The sequence below is a fragment of the Peromyscus californicus genome, unplaced genomic scaffold (genome assembly GCF_007827085.1).
Source record: "Peromyscus californicus insignis strain IS unplaced genomic scaffold, ASM782708v3 Scaffold_6__1_contigs__length_162567912, whole genome shotgun sequence".
Taxonomy (NCBI): domain Eukaryota; kingdom Metazoa; phylum Chordata; class Mammalia; order Rodentia; family Cricetidae; genus Peromyscus; species Peromyscus californicus.
This window is the reverse complement of record NW_026294584.1, coordinates 74956561-74968851: the sequence shown is the minus strand read 5'-3', so window position 1 is coordinate 74968851 and position 12291 is coordinate 74956561. Positions and strand designations below refer to the sequence as shown.

General features: G+C 41.7%; 1 protein-coding gene across 1 annotated transcript in view; it reads right to left on the bottom strand.

The window, feature by feature from the left end:
• The window catches only part of Vopp1 (VOPP1 WW domain binding protein), an 84894-nt gene that overhangs the window by 23019 nt on the left and 49584 nt on the right, over nt 1-12291 (bottom strand). The window lies entirely within an intron of this gene.

Genomic DNA, 12291 nt, shown 5'->3' with positions numbered 1-12291 from the left:
TCCACTTCGTGGGCTATGGTCTGAGATGGGAAAAAGAAGTGTGAGTGAGTGTAGCGCCTACATTCACGCCCTCTGCTTCCTGAATGCATGTGCAAAGTTGACCAACTGCGTCACGTTCCTACCGCCACAGCTCCAGCCATGCTCACTGCCATGACTTCTCACCATGATGGAATACAGAAAGGCAAAATAAACCCTTCCTTGCTGAAGTGCTTCTGCCAGGTTGCTTTTGTTGTTGTTGTTGCTGTGTTTTTTCCCACCACCACAAGAAAGGTACAACAGCCAGGAGGTTAGTAGTCTTCTGGAACACTATCACTTTGAACACAGCACTAACAATGGGCCACCTTCCGTGTTCCCACCTGATTTACCCCTTCGCTCTTAGCCCTTCTGCTTGGAAACTGAAGAGATAACATGAAGGTGCACAATAACCCTTAAGCCAAGGGCAGGAGGTCCTCGAGCTGAGCCCACAGCAGGAATCAGAAACCGCTCTTTGATACCAACTGCAAGGGTTCCCAATTCAACCTGGAACTTTGTATTGGCTACAAAGACCCCCCCAGAGAAGACTGCAGCACTTATGTTAAACGCCTGCTATAGTTAGCGGGTAACCATCATTAAAGGACTGAAGAAATATGATGACAGGTGACACAAGGCACAGGTATGGTGTTGGTTTGGGGAGAACCCACAATGCACTTCCACTAAATATTTCCCAGCTGCTGAAATCTCTGTGATTATAACTAACGCTATGAAGGTGAAAATTGATTTGAAAAGGTCATGTGTCTTCTTTTATAAAAAATATTTTCTGAAACAGACTTTTGTTGTATACAAATATGTATGCAATAGGCTGTAACATAAATTGTATTTTTCAGAGCAACTTTTGGGAACAACCCAAACAAACAAAAACCAAAACCTGAGTATGCTAAAAGTGCTACTGTGTCCAAAATTGGCTTCTGTCACCTCCCTGGGCAGTTCTGGGTAGCCCCAAGTCCTAGCCTATGGGCTCTGAGGTAACTTTCTACTATCAGTAGTCCCAAGCTAAGATCTTTCGGTCTCTCACACGTTCTATGTTTAAACAAAGTTGGCCAAATGGTCACTTTTGCCTCCAGTTGTACTATATGATATCCCACAATGCTCAGTTTTACAAGGTCTAATTCTTACAGTGCTGTCAATGGGAACACGCTGTTCACCTGCTACAGAGGAGCAGTTTTCTGTCCTGACAGCACAGGGGCAGTGGAGGAGCCAGGTGGAGCTCTTCGGAACCACTGCTCTCCTGTTCTTGGGCCACAATGGCAACATGGTGTCTCTGAGTTTCCTCCTCTGGGTTTTCCCTCAGCTCTCACAGAAGCCAGTCAGAGAACTTGTGTACATGGCAACAATAAACCGGAAGGAAAATCTCATTCTGTTGACACCTTGCTGATGGAGTCCATTCAATCCGTAACTTTATATGTGATAGGTATACATTGATACATTTGAAAATCATATTGTCTTTCAAGAACTGCATTTGTTTAGAGACCCACAGAGGTTTCCTGGTGAGAACTTACTCAGGGTCCAAGAATCTGAGCTTGCTTTACCCAGCAAGGCTGCATAAGGGGATGATTTGACCACCGGGGAATGGTTACCAGGTCTTTGGAAGGGTCTACACTTGGCTGTGCAGTGGCTTTGGTCTAGTAACGGGGAGGTCTTTTGCCCCACCCCTTGGCATTGTTATAAAAAGCCCTTTTGAAGAGGCAGAAGGGGCCACTGGGTATTGATCCAGACCCTCTGAAGCTATCCTGTGTTTCTGTCTTCTCGTTGGCTAGGTCTCTCTAATATTTTCTTATCCCTCTCTCATAAGAACCCTAAAAAAGGTGGGAAATGTAGGAACATTCCCCCCATAGTCCCCTACACATTTGCTAAAATGTTTCACTTTCACTGTTACCCTTTTAAGGAAACAGCCCCTCAACCTAAGCCTTGACATCCTATAGAAGAAGCAGGAAGATAGACTAGCTTATACACACATTTAGACTTCCTTGCCTAGAATTCTGGGAGCTTTTATATATTTAATATTTAATTGTAGAGGTAACTATTACCTGCATTTGTTGTTATAACAACACACGCACCACTAAGTCTGAAAACATCTGTCCCAGAAGATCATGAGCATAGTGGGTTGTGAATCTTAACTCAGATTCTTGCTTTTAGCAAGACTCAACATCCAAGCCCAAGTTAAGTTTTCAGTTTGGAAACAGCAAATACACACTGTCAAATGACCGCCTATTTTCTTCTCTCAAAACACAAGGCATTCATTATGGCCTCTTCAGCTAGACATCCATTCATTCTTAAGCATCCTTACACTCCTCTGCAGCTCTGGCCTGACTCTCAGTGTCAGATGCTGGCAGATGTTTTCCTCTGAAAGGAACACACAATCACCCAGAGGTTAACACTCTCATCCCCTTTTCTTCTACTGCTTTCTTCCAATAAGGTTGATGGTGTACTGGAGAACTAGGCACACCCTGCTCCTATTTCAAATAGCGGCCATTATAAACAAAATGTTAACTACAACCTTGAGCTTAGTTAAAAGTAGAAAATATTACTGGGTGGTGTAGGATACTGAATAAGCCCTTCATCTAACACATTCCAAGTACCCCAGGCCTGGAAAAAGCATTTATGTTCCAAAGGAAGTTATTACTATTAAACTGGGTACAGAGCAGATGGTGATAACAGGGGATTTTCCGTCTCGTTCTACCGTGGACCAGATACAAATTCTCAGACTAGCAGCAGAAAAGGACACCATTCTTGCCCGAACTCACTGGTCAGCACTTCTAATTATATGGGCCTGGAGCTTCTGTTTGGAAAGAATGGGCAACTGAAATTGCTTTCTGTTAGCCAAGGGCTTCTCACTGCATTCTGGTATCCAAATGTAGATAAGGTCGAAGAACAGAACACATCATCACCCTGAGCAGGTGTTAATCTGTAATTCAGTATGTTCCAAAGATAACACCACAGTGTCTAAGTTTCTCTCTCTCTGGATAAATGATAAATGATGTAGTCCTTAGGGTGCAAAATGTGAAAGGAAGAATAATTTGGGGTGCTTGTGAGCCATGAGTTTACAGTGTGCGCCAGCAACAGTTAAATAATTCAAAAAATGACATGGTCCTTCTGCCAAGGTTTTAAAGATGAGAGTAAGCATTTGTCATTGTTACCACCATCCAGAAGTGAAGAGGGTCTGTCCTTTAGACACATTTATTCTACAAATCTCAAGAATAGAACAGGTGGACATACCAGGCTAGGGAATACTCAATGTCAATAAAATACAAATATTTCTAGTTTGAAACTAGCAAAATATTGACATATAAATATTTCCTTTGGGGCTTAGTGTGGTGGTCCAAGCCTTTAACACCAGCACTCAGGAGGCAGAAGCTGGGAGATCCTGTGATTTCTTAGATAGCCTGGTCTACTGAGTGAGTTCTAAACCATCCAGTACTATATCAGTGGACATCTCAAGAAAAAACATTCTTTTTCCTTTTGGTTACTGTGATGGACTAGATGGACTTGTCCCCCTCCCCTGCATCTTCCACAAAATCCATATTCAGAAATGCTAATCCCAAGTGGGATGGCATTTGAAGACAGCCCTTGGCAAGTTATCAGGTCATTAAAGTGAAGCTCTCAGGAATGAAATTAGTGCCTTTACAGGGCCAGGCAGGAGACAACTTGCTTTTTTCTCTGCACTCTCTACAGGGAAGATGGCTGTCTACAAACCACACTGAGTCAGCTGGTACCATCATGGATTTCTAGGCTCAGGAACAATAGAAATATAAACTTTTGCTGTTTAAAACCAACACTTGAACTTGTTACAGTAAGCCAACCCCAGGCAGATGTTAAATAGTAATAAGTTAAAATGATATGTAGGAAATAACTCTGAATGTGGTAAAGCAACAATAACATGAGTGCAGGGTGCAAAGTATACAGATCTTGACATCTGTAAACTATCATCATGGGGCAATGTTAGACAACATATGGCTAATAATTAAACTTTATAATTTTATCCTTTAAGTACTATTTGATTTAATATCTAATTCTCAGCAAAGGAGAGTAGCATGTCTGTGGTGCCAACTAGTTAGGAGCCCAGGGCAGAAAAATGATTTAAGTCCAGGATTTCCAGTTCAGTTTTGGCAACATCATGACACTCCAACTTATTGAAAAAGAAAAGGAAATCCTTTCCCTGAATACAGCCCTAAGTGTCCACAGACATTCTCTTCATTTCTGAGTTTGTCAGAACAGAAGGGTTGGGGTTTTTTTTATTATTGTTGTTGTTGTTTCTTTTTGGCTTTGTTTCTCTGCAGTATCAAGTATTTTCATTCGATGTCTAGACCTCTGAATACAACTCTACCAACTGTAATTCTTCCCCTCCCTGGAAGACGATGCCCAAGTTGGGCACAATCTTGACTTCCCCTCATCAGGAAGAATCCCAATTTGTTCCCATTTCCACACACCCTGTGAACATCAACTCAACGTAAAAACCACAGCTCAACGTAAAAACCACAGTTCTCAGCTTAAAGGGAATACGGAAGAGTTTATTCTGGAGCCATTTTGACTGAACATGGCCCAAGAACACAGATTTAAGCTTACCCTATGTTCCAACATGGAAGCAGTTTCATGACGTTTTATAGAATAAAGAAAGTCATAAATCCTGGCAATGTTACAACACATTGGTGAGTCCATCAGAGAGGTGGTTACAGCAGGACAAGGGAAGCTTTTCCATAAGCCTAAGATGCCTATCTGATGACATTCTTAGCTTTTGGGTTAGAGAAAGTTAATAGTCTGCTAAGTTAATAAATTTGAAAGGGTTTTTAATCTATTAGTCACAGGATGTTAGTTCTGACACAGTGGTAGGTATGGCGACCATTAACCTCCAATTTGGTCTTCCAATAACAAGCTTTTTCGTGTTTGATGCAACATAATCATCTACAGGGTCCTTCCAGCACAATCTTAAGGATTACATCTCCAGCCTTTCTCAGGGTGTTTTCCTACCCTAGAAAAGTACTTCCCATTTGAATAAGGTGGCAGTAAGTTCCACCCATGAAGAATCCTTTACTTGTGGACATAACTCTCGCAAGGAGGAGGTGGTCAGGTGGGTCTTCTGCTTCCAGTGCTACAGTTTTGTGGGGAGCAATCGAAGAAGCAATGGTTCTCAACACTGGCCGCTCCCGTTTAGGAGTCATTCCTCAGACAATCCTAGTATAGTCAGAACTGAGAACCAATGACCTAAACATGGAGCTTTTAATCTGTTTTAATTTCCTGTACCTAGCAGGTATGTGTGGGGGTGGGAAGTGTGGAGTCCAGGCGGATGGGGAAAGCTATTTTGCTATTCTGATCTGTTTAGAAAAATTACAGAAGTATAACTGATATATAAATAGCTGCATTTATGATGCATTAATATAATTTGATGAGTTTGGGGTGAGTATGGATACATGAGATCCTCACTGTAGTCCATGGAACAGACATTCTGATCATTTTAATAGTGTACATCTGCGTGTATGTAACATCCTATATTTTAAAATAATTTCCATCTCTACAGACACAAGGCATTAGAATTTTTATCTATCTTTTTATCAGGTCAAAAGCATCACAGATTGAGGATACATTTCTGATTCTTTTTCTGTCATCATCAGTTGATTGTAGGTCAGAACCTTCTTTCCTGGTCTGTCTTGGTTTCCCTACAAGAAGTGTACTTGCCTGTTGAGACATACTATGATGGTTATTTAACTCCCATCTGATCAATATATCCAAGGTCAATGCCATCAGGGTAGCTTTAGGGAGGGACAACTGTCTGTCAGCCCTTTCTTGGGAGATCTATTTATTACCAGCAGACACCTTCTCAAACTTGAATTAGCCCAAATTGCTTGTATTTAAGGTGGTTTGTGGCATTTACTTGAAGAAATTATACTTTTATTTCTACCCTGAGGGAAAGTATCATAAATATTGTACACCCTATAATTAGCAATCCAGATGGATTAGAAAGAGCTCATTTTCTCATAATTGGTAACTCCTGAATAACACATCTATAACAGGGTTGAGATGGCTGACATTGGATGGACCAGAGGGTCTTCACACTTCTGCTGAGTTCCACTGACTCTATAGAGTTTTTGAAAGTCTACACTGTGTTCCTGGGATCCAGATTTTTCTTTTTTCATTTTAGTAAATTGCTGTTCATTTAAAATCAGTTTGATTCACATCTGTCTTTGGAAACAGTCTTTCCAGTTTCTGATTCAGTAAGATTCTGATTAAGATATGGTAAGTTTAAGAAATATACACCCTGTCCGAACAGCAGGGTAATATGGAAAATGGAAAAGTAGAAATCCTCCCAGAACCCTGTAATATTTTAATTTGATAACAAGTTTATAACCATTGAAATCACACAGAATACAAATGGGGCAATGTGCATTTGGCAATGAGCTATGAAAGGGAGACCAATCCTATTGCCCCGATTTAGGAATTGAGTTTTGGTTGATGTTTAATCCTTACCTGCACTGCTCTCTTAGTCTATGAAGACGGTTTAAAAGAATAACACAGACAGGTAATCTATGAGCATTCTCTCTCCAGAGCAGGCTCCCTATGTCTCCCCAGGCTGGCAATCAAAGGCTGTGCGCAGCTGTCTGATCAACCACAGAAAAGAACGGGATTTTAAAAAGCATAGGGTAGTAGGGGCTGGAGATCACACTGAAACAAGAGCTTTTCTCCACTCCCTCCTCCTCCTTGCACATCTCCAGAGTGAGGAGAGACTGTTTTAGTTACTTTTCTGTGATTGTGATAAAACACCATGACCAAAGCCAACTTAAAAAAGAAAGGGTTTACTTAGCTTCTTGTTCCGGAAGGATAGAGTTCATCATGGTGAGAAAGGCATGGCGATAGGCAGTGATAGCATTGAGACAGAGGCAGGAGCTGGCTGATCACATTTTCAACCACTTATAAGAAGCAGAGAAAACAGGAAGTGGGTCCAGGCTATCAACCCTCAAAGCTCACCCCCAATGCCAGACTTTCTCCAACAAGGTTACACCTCCTAAACTTCCACAACATGCACACAGGGTCACCAACTGGAACCAAGTGTCCAAATTCATGAGCCTATGGAGGCCATTTCTCATTCAAATGAGCACAGATGCTAAGCCAGCGTCACACTGGAGCCATGAGAGGTAGTTAGACCCTGTGTCTAGACCTCACACTGGTGCCTCCCGCTGGAGACCACAGGTAAAGGAACTCTATGGGGCACTGGCTCACAAACCTTGCTCCTGGGCTCTTGGTCAGCTATGCTGCGGCTTCCTAACTAAAAGACTCCCTCTCACAGGGAGAAGCGGGGCTCAGAAGACTCAGGAAGTAAACAAAACTTCCAACTCTCTGAAAGCTAAAGCCTACAATATTCTCAAGGCTATACACCACGAAACAACTGCTGGGGGAAAGGTGTACTGCTTATCTGCCTTCAGTCCACTTAGGGAGCCCCCAGAGATGCAAGGAGTCATCCCTCAAGCTGATGTAGGCTTTTCCATGGCACCATTGCCTTGGAGTCACTCATACTCCTGTAAGAAGCCCAAAAGACTCACTGGTTCACTAATCTAGTCTTGAACAAGATATTTTCTGTGGTTGGCTGTTAGCATCCTGTCTGGGGTAAGTTCATGTCTCCCCAGGAAAAGCTATTCAATGCAGCATGATATCCAGAAATGGCAATTTACTCACTTAGCATTGTTCGTGTCAAGGGGGAACTAAGTTCTTGAAAAGAAGTTTCTGTGCAACATGGGACTTGGGAAGTGGGGCTTTTACATGGCCTGGTCAACAGTGACGGTCAGAGGACAGCAGTACTGGGAAGAACGGGTTCCGTCAGGTGCTAGAGAAGCCAGAGGCAAGCCTGTCCACCTTTTATCTTTATCCTATAGTCCCTTCCGTCCTCTTCCTCAGCCACTCAGTGTACGGTTTCCCTTCTTTGAGGACTTGTTTTCCAAGAGGCATCTTCACACTCCTTCCTTTTAAGTGAGTTTACATCTGAACCAGAACCGAGAGCCCTTCTGTTACCCTGCCCCATCAATATGGCGGCCAGAGATGTGACTCGAACACACAGAAGGCTCTGGAGGTTCTTAAGGTCCAGGGCAATGGTTGAGCATCCAGTGGTCTCTTATTGCAGTGATCTTAAGGTTTCCTCATCATTCTAAGAGAACAGAGGCGAGGCGAGTGCTGTCTTTGGGGTAAAGTCTTTTCTACCTGCCAGAACTTACACAACTATGGGGTTGGTTACTTACTATTTTAAATCATTCGTGTTCAGTTAAGAAGACACTCAATCACTAGCCAGGTAGTGGACAAACTTGAACAGGAGCACTTAAAAGGCTTCTTGAGTGGGCAGTCCATAAACAGTGTGCGATCATTTCCCTGCCTGGGCCAGGGGGACAGGCATAAATCATGTGGGTGATCCATTAGCTTAGCTCATGATCCCCCAGAGAATGAATCAATTTCAACAGAGATGACATCAGCCTTTCTCTACTTTCTCCCATGGCCATAAAAATTCCTTAGATAATGGAATACAATGGCTTTTTCCTCCCTTTGAGACCTCTCTCATCCTCAGAAATTTCTCTTACTTTTCTTAAATTATCACTTTTCCTCTACTGTGGTATACAGTATTATAAAATATCTCTTACATTCTACGAGACTGGAATCTTTGCTGGGACCCCACAGCCAAATTAATAATACACTTTGAAGTCACCTAAGATTTAAGATCTCTCTCCTACTATATACTCAAACTAATTTGCCTTTAAGAGAACAATGTACCAACCAACCTTATTTTCCTTGGATTCCCCATGTAATCAACTTTCACAACCTAAGCTAATGCATGGCTGTAATCTTAAACTACGTACTCTTCTGTGCCCCTGACCCAGACAATGCATGAATATCATTTGCTGAAAGCAGCAAATACACAAGTTGAAAGCAATTTCCTAAAATCAACCATAAAGGTTAAAATCATCCATTTATGGTTATGGGTTGATAAACAATAATGTTTGTTATCTGGGTCAGTTGGGATCCATTGGAATCAAGAGACTTAATCCTTTATAAAAACTCAAAGATCTCCCTAAAGTATTCCATTCCTTCCACATGTGATGCTTTATGTGCTGTTCAAAAAATACAGATTGGAGCCCTTTGTTAGGGACAGACACACATATACAGACACGATGCAGACAGACAAAGGATAGAAGACACAAGGAACATGAAGTATAGAATTCAAATCTAGACTTGCTCTTGGCTAAATGACTCCAAGTGCAAGTGCTTTGATTTCTTACCTTAATGTGACACTAATGCATCATTAGTGACTCACTTAATCATAAATACATGCACTCAGTTTCTCATTTTGGAATAATTCTTTTTAAAAAAATTTTAAATTTCATTTATGTTTTATTTACATCATTTCCCCTCTCTTCCCTTCAATTCCTTCCACACTCCCTCATGTTCTCCCCTAAATTCATGACCTCTTTTCCTTTAATAATTGTTGTTACACATATATATGTATGTGGTGGCTTGAATAAAAATGCCCCCCAGGCACATAGGGAGTGGCACTATTAGGAGGTGTGGCCTTATTGTAGTAGGTCTGACCTTCTTAGAGGAAGTATGTCACTGGGGGTGGGCTTTGAGGTTTCAGATGCTCAAGCCAGGCCCAGTGTTTCACTCTCTTCCTGCTGCCTAAAGGTTCAGATATAGAACTCTCAGCTACCTCTTCAGCACCATGTCTACCTGCATGCTGCCATGCTGCCCACCATGATGATAACAGACTAAACCTCTGAACTGTGAGCCAGCTCCAATGAAATGCTTTCCTTTATAAGTTACTGTGGTCATGGTGTCTCTTAATAGCAACAGAAATCCTAAGTAAGGCACATATGTGTGTGTGTGTGTGTGTGTGTGTGTGTGTGTGTGTGTGTGTACATTTTTAAAGATATCCACTTGACTTTAGATAACAAATTGGAGTGCTCAACATTGGCAAAGACTTTTCTCCCTCTCTCAGTAGTCATTCATTGCTTGTAACTCTTCATCTAGAGTGGGGCCTTGTGAGGTTTCCACCATCCATGTCAGTATGTCAAGTAGTGTTGTCATTATGCAGGTCTTATTTAGGAAACCATATGGTTCAGATTTCTTGGGCACAGCTAGCCTGTCACACATAAAAGACACAATCTCCCAAGAGGCATTCTGGTACTCTGGAACTTACTATCTTTCTGCCCCTTCCTCCTTGTTCCCAGAACCTTGGGAGTAGTGGTTGTGTGGTAGATGTATCAGTTAAAGCTGAGCATGCCAGTCAGCTAATTTCTTCATTTTGACCAATTGCAGATTTCTGTCATGGTCTTCATCTGCTGCAAAATGAAGCTTCTTTGATGAGGGGTGAGAGCTGTACTATCTTTAGGTACAAGGACAAGTATTTAGAAAGCAGATAGAATTTTTATTAGTTTAGGAAGGGGCAGTAGTGGGTTCTCCTCTAGGTTCCATGGCCTCACCAGCCTTAGGTAGCTAGCTAGTTTTACAGCACCAGGATGAGCTCCCTTCTATTGAGCAGACTTTAAGTCTAATTAGATAGCTATTGGTTACCACTAATATATGAATTCCACGGTTGTACCTTTAGGGATATCATGCCATGCTGGTCATTGATGTGGCTCTGGGCTTCACAGCTGGATAGGACTATTGATTACTTTCCTCCCTCGGCAGGTTGCCTATCACCATCTAGTATGAAAGGCAGTCTTCGGGCAGGGGGCTTCCAACCTCCAAGTCATGTGCCTGAATTGTGTGGTGTCTTTAGCAATAGAATCTTACCTTCAAATTCTGGGAAGCAACCAAAGGCGATAGCCTATATTGTTTTCAGAGTCTCTTGGTCAACAAGTGAAAAAGAGGTTTGCCATGCCTCTTACTGTGATTTTGTTAGATAGTCTATGGCTCTTAGTGATGAGTATTATCAACTCAAATAGCATAATTTCATTTAAATAATAAGTGTGTGTATAAAATAAATTGATATATACTTAATTTTATGCAAACATGAAATAATGATTCCTGGATTTTTTTTTAAAAAAACTCTTAGTGCTCTCTCTTTCTCTCTAATTATTTCCCTCTCTCAAACCCCCAGTCAAAGCCCTCCCCCATTTTTCCAGTTTCTTACTTGAGGACACCTATGCCCTGTTATTCACTTCCCTAAAACTCCCACAAGCAGTCCCTTTTACTTTCCTAGTTTCTGCAGCTTCTCCAGGTTATATGTTCACATCTGAACCACTAATAATAGGGAATATTTGTCTTTCTGGGGCTGGGTTACCCCACTCAGTACCTGCAAATTTCAGGCTTTCACATTTATTTGCAGCTAAATAATATTCCATTGGGTGTATGTACTCTATTTTCATAGCTACTCATCAATGGAAGGACATTTAGGCTGTTTCCATTTCCTAGCTAATGTAGCTAGAGCATCAATGAACATGGCTATAGAAACAATTGTGGACTAAGATGTTAAGTTCTTTGAGCAGCGGTATAGATGGGTCACATGATAGATGTGTTTCTGATAGTTCTCCACACAGCTTTCCATAGTGGCTGTACCAGTTTGCTATAGCACCAAGGGTGAATAAAGGTTCCCTTTTCCCATACCCTCACCAGCATTTGCTGTTAGTTATTTCTTGATCACCCCACCCATTCTGACTTGGGTAAGATAAAATGTCAAGGTTGTTTTAATTATTTTCTTAATTGCTTAGGATTTTGAAAACTTTTAAAGATATTTTTGGACATTTTTCTTTCTTCTTTTAGAACTCTTTGCTCAGATCCATAGCCTATAGGGAGCGACCGAAGTACTGACCCAATAAAGTTCTAAGTGTGTACTGTTTGATATGAGCTGACCATATCAAGGACCCCAGAATTGGACCCATGGGAAATTGGCAAACCTTTCCTCCGGGTCAGATTCAGAAAGGCAAGGCCATCCTCTGCCCAAGTATCACTGTTTGCAAACAACTGACCAGTGTGTACAAACACTAGCAGCTGCAGCTTCTTCCTCCAGGATGACTGCAGCCTGAGACTGCTCACCTACAGAGACTTCACATCAAAACTAGCAAGCCCCTCCCCTTATGCTGCACATAATAAATGCATTGAGGTTATAAGTTGCAGAATTTCATCAGAGTTTGATCAGCTTACCCGACCCTGGCTTTTCAGTACATTTTTCTGTCTTTTCTGCATTCTCTCACAGGCCTAGTCAGGCTTCCAGACTCAAGCCTCATGGGTGGCAGAAATAGCCCATTTTTCAAATACGTCATTTGTTTTGATTCTTTGTTTTTTGAG